This window comes from Rattus norvegicus, chromosome 16 (assembly GCF_021556685.1).
Source record: "Rattus norvegicus strain SHRSP/BbbUtx chromosome 16, alternate assembly SHRSP_T2T, whole genome shotgun sequence".
NCBI lineage: Eukaryota > Metazoa > Chordata > Mammalia > Rodentia > Muridae > Rattus > Rattus norvegicus.
In genome coordinates, this window is record NC_141549.1 from 1,680,338 (window position 1) to 1,694,475 (window position 14,138).

The following is a 14,138-nucleotide window of genomic DNA, read 5'->3' on the forward strand; positions in this document are numbered from 1 at the left end:
TTGAGAAGACCCTCCTGGGGTGGAGGTGTGGGAAGGAATCCATGTCAGTGCACCAGCGTTAAGAGGAAGCTGCAGTGTTAAGAGGACCAGCCTGAGTGGTGGAGCCTGCAGCAGAGGTCACAAAAAACCCTGGAAGAGAGCACCTCTATTCAAGGTTAGGAAAGGTTACCACAGCAGATCTCAGGGTATATTAGGAAGTGTTTCTTCCAGATGACCACATTATTCCTGTGGAGCTCCCCTGTAACGATCTGCCTTTCTAGACTGACAGTGAGTAAGAGAGTTAGTGTGTGAGGAAAGTAATCCTGGGGGTCCCTAGACTGGAGCTGTCAAACCAAGGGTCAAAAGAATCTACTCTTTAAACAGGGCAGATATACACAGAGAACATAAAGATAGATGCATAGCTATTAAATTTGTGGTTGAGGTGATTGGTTGGTGAGATGTCTCAGTGGCCAAGACAATGCTGCCAAACCTAAAGAAATTCGTTCCTTCCCTGGGACCTACGTGGTTGAAGACCAAACCTGCCACAAATTGTCCTCTGAGTTTCGTGTGGGAGGGGGTGCCAGGTCTTGGCCCACAGAAGCTAAGATATCTGGTTTCCTACTCCTCATTCATATTAGAATCTCTCCATATGATGCTCTCGTGTAAATATTAATGGGTGTTCTGTTTGAGGGACTTTGTTGGGGGTTGGTCAGGTCCTGTATATACAAATGCTAAATTCTGTACCCCAGGATATGGTTCCCCCCAGATGAGAGAATTCCCATGTATACTGGCCTTGGTATGTAAAGTAGAAGGGATGCATGAAAAAGGAGTAGACATACAACCCCATAGACAGTGGGAGATGGAGCATTGGTTTGGTTTGCTCCACCTCTTGCTATTCCTCACTAAGAATACACAGGTATTAGTGACCAAGCCACCTCGGTCAGTCAACAGGTTCTCCAGGGCAGTGAGATTAAAAAGAAAAAAGACAATTAGACAGCATTATAAAGACTCCAGTCAGTTCTGAGACTGAAGTGGGTTTATTTTTTTTTTCCAGTCTGCTTTTAAACCACTTAAAGTATATGCAAAATTGAGCTTACTTCCTTTGTCCTGGCCAAATTCCTGTCAAGTGTCTAGAAGTGGCCCCAAAGGCTCTCCACATTTCCCCCTTATTTATGTCATAAGTCTGAGCCTGTCTTAGGTCGTTCTGACAAGAATGCCTTCCTTAGGCATGGAATAAGCATTATCAAAAGCAATGCTATTCTGTCTTAGGTTGGTAAGGCTCTGTGCAGAATCTTACCAGTCCTTGGCTTGCCAGTGTGTTAAATTAATAACTCTGTATTAATTTACAGGCCTCACTTATCTCCTTGGGCAATTTCTTTATGTCTGACCTCGTCTATTCGTGCTCCCTCCTCTGTATCGCAAGCTCAAAATTCAACCTGTAGTATGGTATGGACCTAGGCGCAAAGAATGCTACCACAGAGAGACCACAAGGGTCACATGATTTCAAGCCATGTCCTGGACTATGCAGGTCCGGTGGGTGTCACATTCTGGTACATATACACACCAGGGGACATCCTGGTGTTTGTTATTGAATTTGCTATTCTGGCCCAAGGAAATCAGACACAGAGGTTAAAATTTGTGGGAGCCAGGTTTCATGAGCTGCCTTGGTGGGAATAGAGAAGTAGACCAGATCTCTAAAAAGGCCACAGGATCCTGTGTGACAAGTCTGTTGTCAACCCCCCCACCTGAAACTGTGGTGATGTGTCTCCTGATTTACAACACAGATGCTCAATCCTGGGTTTCTATACATGGATTCCCAGAGTTCATCATCTTTATTTCCAGGGAGCAGACCCAAAATAAGAATGGTTTATATACTCTCAAGCCTCAAGCTAATTCTCTTGTTGCACCAAGGTGAACACAAGGACCACATGCAGTGCAGCTCACACTGGAGGTCCTAGACCTCAGCACTGGAAAGTCTGAGACAGGCAGATCCTCATGGCCTACCACAGATCCTGCACTTCCAGAGTCTGGAGGGACTCCAACACCCACATATAAACACACACACACACACACACACACACACACACACACACACACACACACTAAGAGTATGAGGAACCAGATCAGAGAGGAGGAGTTATGAACTTATGAACTCCTGGCCTTTCAGTCACACACTGACATGGACCAAATGGAGCCATGACCCTCCTGCTGTTGCCATAACCCAGGACCCAAGCACCTGCTGGTTAAATACAAAGTCCATCACAAACACACAGGACCTAGCATCTCCCACAAGCCAATGCCAGTCAAGGCGTCTTGAAGTGCATGTTGAGAGCCGCACACTACTGTCCCTGTCCCCAGACTGTGATTGAGGATACAGACTCTGCTTTTCATTTGGAGGAAGCAGAACAGCCTGTGTCCCCAAACCGCTCCTAACCTGGCTTCAAGTTCTGCTTCTTAGACACACTCAGGAAAATTAGTGGGCATGAGGACATCATGGAGGTTCAGCTTCCTGTCCCTGAGGAGAGCTGGGCTTGACACAGTGGTGACAACATAGCCAGGAGTGAGCTGGGCATGTTAGCCACCTGTTGCTCAAATCCTTGACTGTCTGATGGGTCAATGACACCCTGCAGCTCATCTGTCTCACAGGCTGTCTCTCCACCTTCTGCACATGCTGCTCCTGCTCAGTGAGGAGGGAGGGTGCAGATGATGCCTCCTGAGGAGTCCCTGTAGGTAAACACAAGAGACCTACAGAGTTGGATTGCACGGGGCCAGAAGAAAGAACGCAGAGTCCCCAGATAAAGCCTGAGGGAGAGGGAGTGCTGGGTGATGCCAGGAAAGAGCAGGGAGAGGAAACTGGAGCTGAGGCCTCTAAGTCATTTCCCTGTCCCCAGCCACCATGGAGATGCATGTGCTGCACTCCCTACTGTAGTCCCTTTAGCCACAGAGAGCAGAAGCTGGCCCAGTCAGGAAGACTTAGCAGAAAATGTCAGGTCATAGCTAACGTGACGGAGGTAAATAGTGAAGTCTCTCATCATTACCAGCACGAGCCCTGACACGTGTACCTGTATGTCTGAGACCTTCGCACATCTAACCCTAACCTTAGAGGGCCACGTCCTTACTTTCTGAGTGCCTTCTGGCCTTCATTGCCTCTCAGAATGAACGTAATGGGCTACCAGAGGAGCAGCTGCACCTTGTCAATTCCTGACTCTGCCAAATGATCTATCAAAATCCTTGACCTGGGTCTGCTCTGTAGGAACCCAGAGAAGCAGGGTAGGTCTGTCACTTCCCAGAGTCTCTCAGCGGCTGAGTCCCACTACAGGAAGATCTAGATAAAGGTCCACCTCCCTCAATCTTCCCCTCCTTTCTTCTCTCTTCCCCTCCGTTCCCCCGTTCCTCCCCTTCTCCCTTCCTCTCAGAACTCAATGCCTGTTTTCCAGAAGCATTTGTTACTTCCTGCTGTACATTGATATTGAAGGACAGCTTCCTTCTGCTTCTCTCCAGTCTCTCTAAGCCCTCCAGTCTCTCTCCCAACTACACTCCTCACTCTTGCCAACAGTTTATGGGTAAAGCCTGTAGTCACTGACTGAAGGATTAATGAATGCAGTTGCTGTTGCCACAACACAGGTGACATCACAAAGAATTCCAAGGAATCTCCAGGATACAACAGAATGTTCAGAAGATGGATTTTTAGATCACCTCCAACTCCACCAGCCCACAAATATGTTACTAAATCAGCGAAGCCAAATGCCCTTTCCAGGGGACTTCCCTGAGAGCCATTCCTCTACCCCATTCCACTATCAGAGTTCCCTCTGCTTTATCACAATGTGTCCCTTACTCCATAGAAGGCTCACTTGCCAAGCGTAGTCCAGGATGACTCTTCTCCTCATGTCCTTTATTCAATAATATGAGAAATACAAATGGTTAGTGAATTCGGTCAGGATGCTGGGGAGGAAATATCAGTGCCCTGAGGTGAGCAGCACCTAGATCCACAGGGCGTTGTGCAGGTGGTGGGTGACTGTGGCTGTCCTGTCAGAGCAGAGGTGAGCTCCGTAGGCAATGAGGGAAGATTTCCTAACTGCGTCAGCAGAGCACATTCCAGCCATCATGACGTTAGCAAAGGTGTGACCAACTACTGACAGGAGAGCTGGGAGACAGTGGGGACAGGGCTCCCCAGGTCAGCCCTCAGACAGTAAGAGCAGACACTCACAGGAGGAGTCATGGCCCATTCCTCAACACAAGGTCGAGGAAAGACGCAGGCGAGTGAGATGCCAGACAGGGGTATGTAAGGGCATCTCAGTGGGAGAATCTAACAACCCCATCATGGGGAGAATATGTGGTATGTCACTGCTACTTTACCCAGAGCTACACAGGAGCCAAAGTCCTTGATCAGAGCCACCTGTGACAATGCAAATGCCACCATGGTAAGAGGACTGAATCAGCCAGAGCCACGCTGACTCCACGACAGCCTCAAACCTGCAGGTTAGGAGAATAGGCCTACGTTTCTGTTTCCCAGAACTGGAAAAGTCCAAAACCAGTCAATTCCAGGAAAAACCTCCCCTCAGGAAGCTGTCCCAACACTTAGTGTGAGCCAATCACAAGGGCAGCAAATAGGGAGCTGTAGATGCTGCCCCACCACCTAGCTTGAGCCAAGTGAGGTCAGCAAAAGCAGCCCTAATCTCTCAGAGCTTTAACCAATCACAAAGGTAACCAGACCCATGAAGAAAGAGGAAACCATCAAGACCAAAAAGGAAAAGTCACCCACTCCTCCCCTTACAGGCTTTAAGTTGACCCTGCAGAGTCCACACCTCTGTCTTCCTTGCTGATGTATGGTGGACCCCTGCATGCAGGTTCTCCTCTGTTGTTGCACACTATTGGAGTATGGGGTACCATTCTTCGTGAATCACAGGCCCCTATGAGGAAAGGTGACACAGCCAGCCTTATATACAAATCCACTGCAACACAAGCACGGAAGGAAGAGGGTAAAGGGGACAGATTACTAAGATGCCTTTGCCCCAGAGCTTAGTGTCTCACTTCACCTTTAAACTCACTGATGGCCCTGCAGTGAAGACCAGGATCACGTTGAGCCTGGATTGCCACACCCCACAGAGCTACTGTACTCTACCCTACAGGTGACTTCTGTGCCTTCTTGAACCCTATACTGTATGACGGATCGGTGGACAGTGCCTTTCTGATGTTCAGGTCCCAATCCAGTTAAGGGGAATGTGAACCTGGTTTGGAAATAGGATCTTTGAGAGGCTAGTGTTGAGACCACAATGTAGTTTGTAGACCTTCTCTGTGATCTCTCAGGCTGACTCTGCCCATGAAAGGACATTGCAGAGACCCATGTGGGATAGCAGGGAACTCAAGGCTTCTGAGATCAAGACCAGTGAAAACAGACACTTCTCATTTTTATCACTGAAGCCGTCTGTGATGGCAAGTCCTGGTTGTCTAGCTGTCTACTTCAGGAATTTACTAAAACACAACTTTACTGGGCACACGTCTGATCCATTTTTCCTTAATTAACTACTTGAACTGGGACCATCCTGTTCTAACCTGGATTTTTGAGGTGGGACAATAAACCTTCAATCTTTCTCTTTAGTGAGACGAAGAGCCAACTTTACTCTCAGCCACCACACCCTCTGTTGGCAGGATACATGAAGATCATAGAAGAGGGAAGCTCTCCCTGCCTGCCTGCTTGTCACTGTGCTCCTTAAAGAGTCCATTTCTTCACTACTCTTAGAGCCAACTTCTTCATCGTTCTGAACTACAGGCATATACTGTAGGCCAGATGAGACATCCAGCCACTTCAGCAGCTGAACTACAACCAGATTCTTGTGTCTTCCTTCCATAAATAACCATTGTTCCATTGTACAGCCCATTATTGTTTCTAATAAATTCTTATATCTTTGGTTTTGAGCCTAGCCTTTAAAGGCTGAACCATCTCACCAGCCCTAAAATGTGTAGCCCAGGCTGGCCTTGGGCTCATTGTCCTCACACCTCTGGCTCCTTCAGCAAATCACATTGGCATGTGGCACCACAACTGGCAAGAAAAATTCCTAATAAATCATATACACATACATGAGATTTGCATATATGTTTCCATTTAAATACATATGAATATATTTATTAAACATAGAGAGAGACAGAGCAAGGAAGGGAATGCGAGATTCTCTAAGTTGTTCCTCCAGAGAACCTTCACTAATACATAGCAAACAAGAGGTGAACTCAAGCTACCTTAAGCATATTCAAATACCGTGAGGGAATATGAAAGGCTTACTTGGGTACATAAGAAAATCAAAGAATGTTCCTCCCAGCTCTCTTTCTTTCCCACAGAGATAAACACAATCACATTTTCTTCATGTCCTTGCTTTCAAATATGTTCATTATCATGGTTTTTGTAACTCTTTCTTGAAGGACATCTATCGAGAAGAACATTCTGACACTGACCTATCTGGCATTCACATCTTGCTTACACAGGCTCCCACAGGAGTTTCGTAGCAAGATGTACCTAAACTGGCATAAAAACTGAATTAGCAAGTGTGGGTGGAACACAGTTCTCTGGTGGAGGAAGAGGTGTTGCAGCCAGTAGATTGTCTGTGCTGTGAGTCAGGTTTCTTCATGAATCCAGGAACTGTGTGAACACACACACACACACACACACACACACACACCCGAGTGTGCACACATGAACAGAAACAATACAAGGGAGAAATGGATGGAGGACATACGGTAATCTAGAAGGCAAGGTGTGGAGGATGCCTACAGAGATCAGAACTAGAGAGGGAGACTTGGAAACAATGGTGTCCTGATGCTTTGAGAGAACTTGCTGATGTGAACAATGACGTGTGCGGCAGCACAACTCTATGTGCTGAGCTCCTGCTGAAAATCAAAGAATCAATTGCAAGTGACTGCTGCTCAAATCTTTGACCTGTCACAGAAGACTTGAGGTATCTTCAGTAGACGCTAAGGTGCAGCAGCTGAGGGACAGCGCCTTCTCTACACACCACTTCTTCACAGTCCAGCCCAAGCACAGTGAAGTATGATCAGGAGTGAACAGACAGACGAGAATTGCCCTGGCTGCTTCAGAAAACCCAGGCTTGGAGGTCAATGTCCATATAGGTTTGTAGAGAGGTGGATATGGTTTCCTCTGGTTCCCTTAGCACGTGCTTCAAGAGACCAAGCACACAGCCTCCTCAGGCACCAAGGACACAGCCTCCTCAGGACCAAGGAAACAGCCTCCTCAGGCACCAAGCACACAGACTCCTCAGGCACCAAGGACACAGCCTCCTCAGGCACCAAGCACACAGCCTCCTCAGGCACCAAGGACACAGCCTCCTTAGGCACCCAGCACACAGCCTCCTCAGGCACCAAGGACACAGCCTCCTCAGGCACCAAGCACACAGACTCCTCAGGCACCAAGGACACAGCCTCCTCAGGCACCAAGCACACAGCCTCCTCAGGCACCAAGGACACAGCCTCCTCAGGCTCACAGCTGCAGAGGAGCCAACTTGGCTTCAGAACACTGAAGGTTGTGTTTACATAAACTGGGAGAAAAACGCCAAAGGCCACAAGACTCACAGGCTGCAGATGCCCAGATATCCGTCTATCTCACACTGCACATGGCCTTAAAGAAGCCATGTAGGGTTACAAAGTCACCAGACTCAAGAGTAACCGGACTTACAGCCCAGAACACCCGGAGCTAGCAGCTAAGAGCGAGACTTTGTGTGGATTCAGTGTTTTGCACAGGGCTTGCCGTAGTAGGGTTCTGCCTGCCACCCACACCTGCTGACTCAGAGACCTACATTGGTCAGAGTAGTTCTGTGGTAAAACCTGAGATCCTAAGGCTTGGACAGAGCATTTTACTTGTCCTCTAATTAGTGCCGGATAGCAACTGTTCCTAAAGGAATCTACTGGGCAGGAAGTAGAGTTATTTCCTGCCCAAAAATGTTGCCACTTCACTATTCTGTCCCTTCTTCTTCAGTCTTATTTCCCTGACAATAAGAGTAAAAGCCAAGAACTCTCAGCAAACAGCTGTGCCCTTCTGTGTTAGTTAGCGTTTTACTCCTGTGAACAGACACTATGACCAAGGCAACTCTTATAATGGACAACATTAAATTGGCAGCTAGGATGAGAATTTTAAAGCCTAATCCCACAGTGGCACACATACTCCATCAAGGCCACACCCACTCCATCAAGACACACCCACTCTATCAAGGCCACACCTACTCCAACAAGGCCACAACTACTCCATGGAGGCCACACCTCCAAATAGTGCCACTCCCTGGGTTAGTCATACTCAAACCACCCCACCTTCCCAGCTCTTAACTTCTGAGATAGATGGAAAACTTGACTTTCAGGAATATAGTGAAGTCCAGTTGCTTCCTAGCAGATCGAGGTCCTGTTTCCAATTTCTGGAAAGGTCAGCTCCAGCCCACCTGCTCCAGGAAGCTTCAAATTTTCCCCAGAACTCACTGCACCTTCCCAGATTGATTTAATTCTTGCTGTTTTACCAGGAGTCTGAAGGCCAGCGTCCTTCTCCTCCTCTCTGCTGTCTCTGTGCTCTCCGTTCTCTCTCCCAAGTGACCTGCTCAGTGTTGTCAACATGTCCATGGTGCTGAACAAATACACCAAGAGCAGTTGTCACCCTACATTGTGACATCACAGAGTGTGGCAGGGCTCCACAGGATACAGTAGAATCATCGTGACTCCACATTCCTAGGTGATTTCCCAGTAACGCTTGAGGTGGGTTTTCTTGGTTCTACAGCTTCTGGTTTCAAATGTAAAAGGACAACAAACCCTAAAAAAACTTCTCAAATTGAATAAAGAAATAACAGCAATGTATTTCCATGACTACATCAGGGGAGAGTCCAGCAAAGCTGAGCAATGAGAAAGCAGGACTGTGTCCTGACCTCTGTGGGTCTAGACCTGTCTCACAGGCAGGTGTGGGCACACCTTAGGATCCTCTGTAGAGACACAATGAGGCGAAATGTCTGCTAAGGAGCCAGAGCAGCACTGTGGAGACCCCTCAGTGCAGGAATTAACAGACTCTAAGTTCTCCATCCAAGGAGCTCCTGCTGAGGCCATGGGCCTTGTCTGACTGTGGAATCAACAAGGTCTTGCCGGCATCTGTCTAAGGGATAGTAATTCTACTCAGCACCAGACAGGACAGGAGGACAAGGTCAGGAATGCTGCCCTCCTGCAGTGAATTCTGTGACAAAGGCCATATGGAATGCATTTGTGTAGAAACCAGGGTCCCCTTGGGTGTTGGGTCCCTGATGGCTTTGTGCATCATTGTGAGGACCTGAGTTTCTATCTTCATGGGGATTCCCATGATAAGGACCCGGGACACACCTGGAACCAGCCAGACCTAGATCCCAGAGCTGGATTCACAGAATGGAGCGAACATTATTGATTCAGGATTGCAGCCTTGAGACCTGAGACCCAGCTGTGTCATGTGTCACCTGGGTAACTTCCTCTCATCGCTTTCCTTCCATGCATACTAGGTTGATAGCCAAGGAGCCATGTTTCTGGGATGGCCGTGTCTGTATCAGCCCAGCTGTTCACTGGAGGCTAATTCAGCTCAGTTCTCTCCCATGGAAGCCAAAAGCAGGGATAGATTCTGTCTTTGAGAACCAGCTCCGGCAGCAGGAACCCTGCATGTGATCATAAGGAACCTTCCTTAGCTTAGACCTAGAAGAAGAGAAAACGCCCAGGCTGGAAGTGCAGTCCCAGGGCTACCAATGTTCCTATCAGGACCCTCAAAGCAGGCTTCCACCCCTTAGAAGGGATGTGTGCAGATCCCCTCTTCTGACTTCTGTCCACCCCTTATAAACTCTAAATATTGATTGTGCTAGGACTTCGAATATCCAGAAATCAAGCAAAGACCACCCCATTCTAAGTAAGGGACACAGACAACAATGGACCCAGAGAGGCAAAGATCAAATAATGCCAATGTTCAGTGAGTTGGGGAAAGAGGGTGTGCCAAGGCTGTAAAGGTGTCAGTGATGGAGAAGCGTGGGGAAGTGGGTGCTGCCCAGGGTGAGCAAGGACCGAGTGTCCTGTGTCAGAGGACAGTGTTGCTCTCCCTCCTAGGCTGACAGCTCCGCTGTGGCTTGTGTCAGGGTTTCTCCCATGCCAGCCCTCCTTACCCTAGTCTCAGCTCACCTTTCTTTAACTTCACCTGGGCGTATTTGTAGGTTTTGTTGTGATAGTGGTAGATGTTGTGTTGCAAGTCGGGGTCTCACTCTGTATCCTTGAGTGGCCTGGCTCTTGCTGTGTACAGCCTTGAATGCACAGGGTCTGCTTGCCTCTGCCTCCTGAGTGCTGGGATTAAAGGTGTGCACTGCAAATCAGGTCTCCATTCCCCTCTTTATCTCTCCATTGCATATGCATTCCCACTTTTTCTTGGTCCTTTGCTCTTAACCTTCTTGCTAAGTATCTTACAATGAGGCAGGACAATAGACTGCCCTGTTGCTACCTGGTGGCTTCTCTTGCCAACCTTAGTGTCAGTCAATGTATCAAAGGGCAGCTTCCTGGGCTTCAAAAGTTCCCATTGACTTGGCATCCAAGTTTTCTTCTTTGACACAACATGTCTATTTTGAAAGTTGCACACAGATTGGGGCGGGCAGGGAGCCTTAGAGCTTTGGAGACAAAGATCCCTTGGTTCCTTAATTGATTGGCCTTTGTCACTGCAAACTTAGCATCAGAAGTCTTTCTGCTCAAAGTAGACACTATCAAAAAGACAGTGAACTGTCTTCTCCAAGTATCAACACATTCTCCATGTTTATCCAGGCCAAAATTTATAATACCCAGGCCTTCATCCTGTGCCAAGGGAGATGATCCTAGAAGTTCCCAGCAAGAGCAGCAGACATCCTAAGACAAGAACACACAAATCCAGGCCAGCAGCTATTTATGGTAGCGCTAAAGGGAGATGGTTATCAGTGCAGCCTCAGAGCCAATGAGGCAACGGGCATGCCAAGGACATGGATGGAGCCTTTCATGTTGATCAAGATTCTCTGCCACAACAAATTAGAAATCTGGGTGTTGGGGCTGGGGATTTAGCTCAGTGGTAGAGCGCTTACCTAGGAAGCGCAAGGCCCTGGGTTCGGTCCCCAGCTCCGAAAAAAAGAACCAAAAAAAAAAAAAAAAAAAAAAAGAAATCTGGGTGTTTTAAAGGGGAGCGTTTCTCCTTTACTGTGCTCAAGAAGAAAATGCTAGAAGTAGTCTAGGTACTTCCAGTCAAGGAAGCATCATGTCAAACCTGCACAAGACCCACACAAGACCAGTTAGTTCTGTCAGCATCTTACCATGTGAGGGTATCATCACCCCTCCAAGAGGATTGATGCCAGCTAATGGCTGATGGAGAGAGGGACAGACATTTTCTTCAATGGTACAAACACTGGTAAAGCATCCGTGCTCCTGTAAACAACCCCTCCCTCACTCTGCAGCCCTAATGAGAGTCACTGGGTCATTAAGGAAAACAAACATGAAAACAGAGGGACTTGGCTGTCATATGGGATTCACAGGACTGTGGCACCTGAGTGTGGCTTTCTGGGGCTTCCCTAGGCTAAGGTAGGGTAACTATGAAAGGGCTAGAGGGCAGTGGCAGTTATCAGTGTGCAAGCCCTGCCCACCTCAGTTGATCCCTGGAAAAGTTGTTGTCATTCAACTGTCGTCTTCCTCAAAACTAGAAAACATTACCATAGCAGCCAAAGGCTGTACTGAGGACCCGCAGGTAGGTGAACAGAGCTGGCCCAGGCTCCTCCCACAGGACTTGAAGACAGACACAGAGATCAAATATTCTAACACCCCGTGGTGATAAACGGACAAATCACATCAAGTCTCAAATAGTTTCTCGTGCATCTTCAGATGGCCACGTCTCGTTTGCCTCTGGGACAACTCAGAAGGAGGTGACAGTTCAACAGGGTGAACCACATGAAACACCAGGCAACACCGGCTGCTCTGGGTGTGGAGATTTAAAATCCCTGGTTTGTCAGCACCTGTCTCAGGAGTATCGTTTCTGGAATGTATATACTCAATGGCTTGCCTCCAGTCTCAGAAGTCCAGCTTCTTCCAGGGACAGCCTGAGAACAATAACTGTCATCAGGAAGAAACCGGTCCTTCTTATAGTCTGAGGTCTGCCATGGCAAAAGAGTACAGCATTATTCCCCACTCTCATGCCCGCTCTCCCATCCCAGATGTGCACAGACATACTCTCCATCAAGGTACATGGCCTCTGTTGCAGGCGACATCCACGGCAGCTGCTTTGCCACGTCCTCAGCACTGCTGAGAGGAAACCCATCTTCCTGTTTTCAGGAGGCATTCTGTCCCTTTCCTAGGAAGGTTTTCTTAGTTCTTTCAGCAGGGAGCAAAGTCCACACATTGTTCCTTGTCTAGCCATGCTGCGAGAACTGTGCTGGAAGAGGACAGGACCAACTCATAGCAAAGTGCAGGCTGATGCCATTATGCAGGTAAAGGCAGACACAAGATAAAGCAAGGCCTGTCATTGGATGAGAAGGAAGGGGGGGTGGGAACAAAGTTTTAGTCAGAGGGGGAGAGGGAAAAAAAAAGAGAGACAACATGGAGGCAGACATATATGATCCTCGCCATGCATTTCTACATAGATACAGGTTTTTATGAATATTTCTTAATGGATGGATTTCTATAGGTCAATTTATCTTATCTAGGTGGGTGGTTTATTGTGTGAATGTTTTGGATTGAGAATTTATAAATCTGACTGATAAATTACAGCTTATTGAGTCCTGATTTTACCAGGTAGCTGGTACCAGAGAATTCGAGGCTAGTAGAGAGCTGCCAGGAGAGATACTAATCAGAGATAAATTATGGTTAGTTCCATATGGCCCTCCAGTGCCAGGACTAACTCCAGAGACCAGCGTGGCACGGTGCCATGCTAGAACTGCTCGAGGATTGCCTGGGTCAGAGAGTACTTGGGGACAGTGTGGAGCCGCTAAGATAAAAGTACCCTGGGGTTGGGGATTTAGCTCAGTGGTAGAGCACTTGCCTAGGAAGCGCAAGGCCCTGGGTTCGGTCCCCAGCTCCGAAAAAAAGAAAAGGAAAAAAAAAAAAAAAGTACCCTGCAGTGCCATATGGCCTCACAAGTGCGGGATAAAAAGTTACCATTTTTTAATATTTACTGCAACAGGTAAGGAATGGGGACTGTGTGTGATGCACTGCTATATAGAAGCCTAGTACTACTGACAGCCATGAGTTTACTAGAACTGACTTCAGGGAGGCATGCATAAAGGACTTCACAGACCCCTCACGGAAACTTACTAGTTTCAAGAGACCCTGGTGCCATTCCATCAAGGCCAAGATTTACAAACACGTTTCCTGACACAGGGAGACATTCTTCTTCCTTGGAGAAGAGAAACATCTGTTGACATTCTGCTCATCGGGGAACAACTCTTTGTGACTTGCACTTCCTCCTGCAATAACCTAGCTTCTCTGAAAGCCCTGGGGACTCCTCTGAACATCCCGGAGGGGCAGGCAGACGTCCAATCACCTGCATGTCCAGAGTTGATGGTCTACAACCAGAGAGCAGCATTTCTCACTTGATCCAATTCTGTAAGAATTGGTAAAATAGCATTTACCCCTAAAGCGATGTGGTATAAGTGTTTCTTCTAGTCTCATGTCTGAGACTAGTCTCATGACTGAGTCACTAGGGACTTACAGAGATAGCCACAAACCAAACAGGAGAAGCATCAATCAGGGCTGTTTGGGCATGGATTAAGGCCACCAATGGGATCAAATGTCTACTGACACAGTGATCAATACTGCTAGATAGTTTAACATTTTATCTTTCATGAATATCATAGTTGTTTAAAAAAGATAAGACCCCCCCCCTTTTTTTAAGTGTATCCTGTTCTAACTCGAGCGACTTTCTAAAAATCTAAACACTGATCAGCACAGCCAACCTGCACTCTAGATACCAGGCACTGCCCAGTTAACAAATTATTGGCATTTGTGAGGACAAGGGAGAGGCCAAACCTACTCCATCTTGGGACCAGCCTCCATTTTAAAGAAAAGGAAAAAAGCCAAGAACTTGACCTACAACAGAACCCAAGTTGTCCCCTCAAACATTGGCTCTAAGTCCACAGAGTCACATTCAGATGCATGCACCATTAGCCTGTCCACTGAAG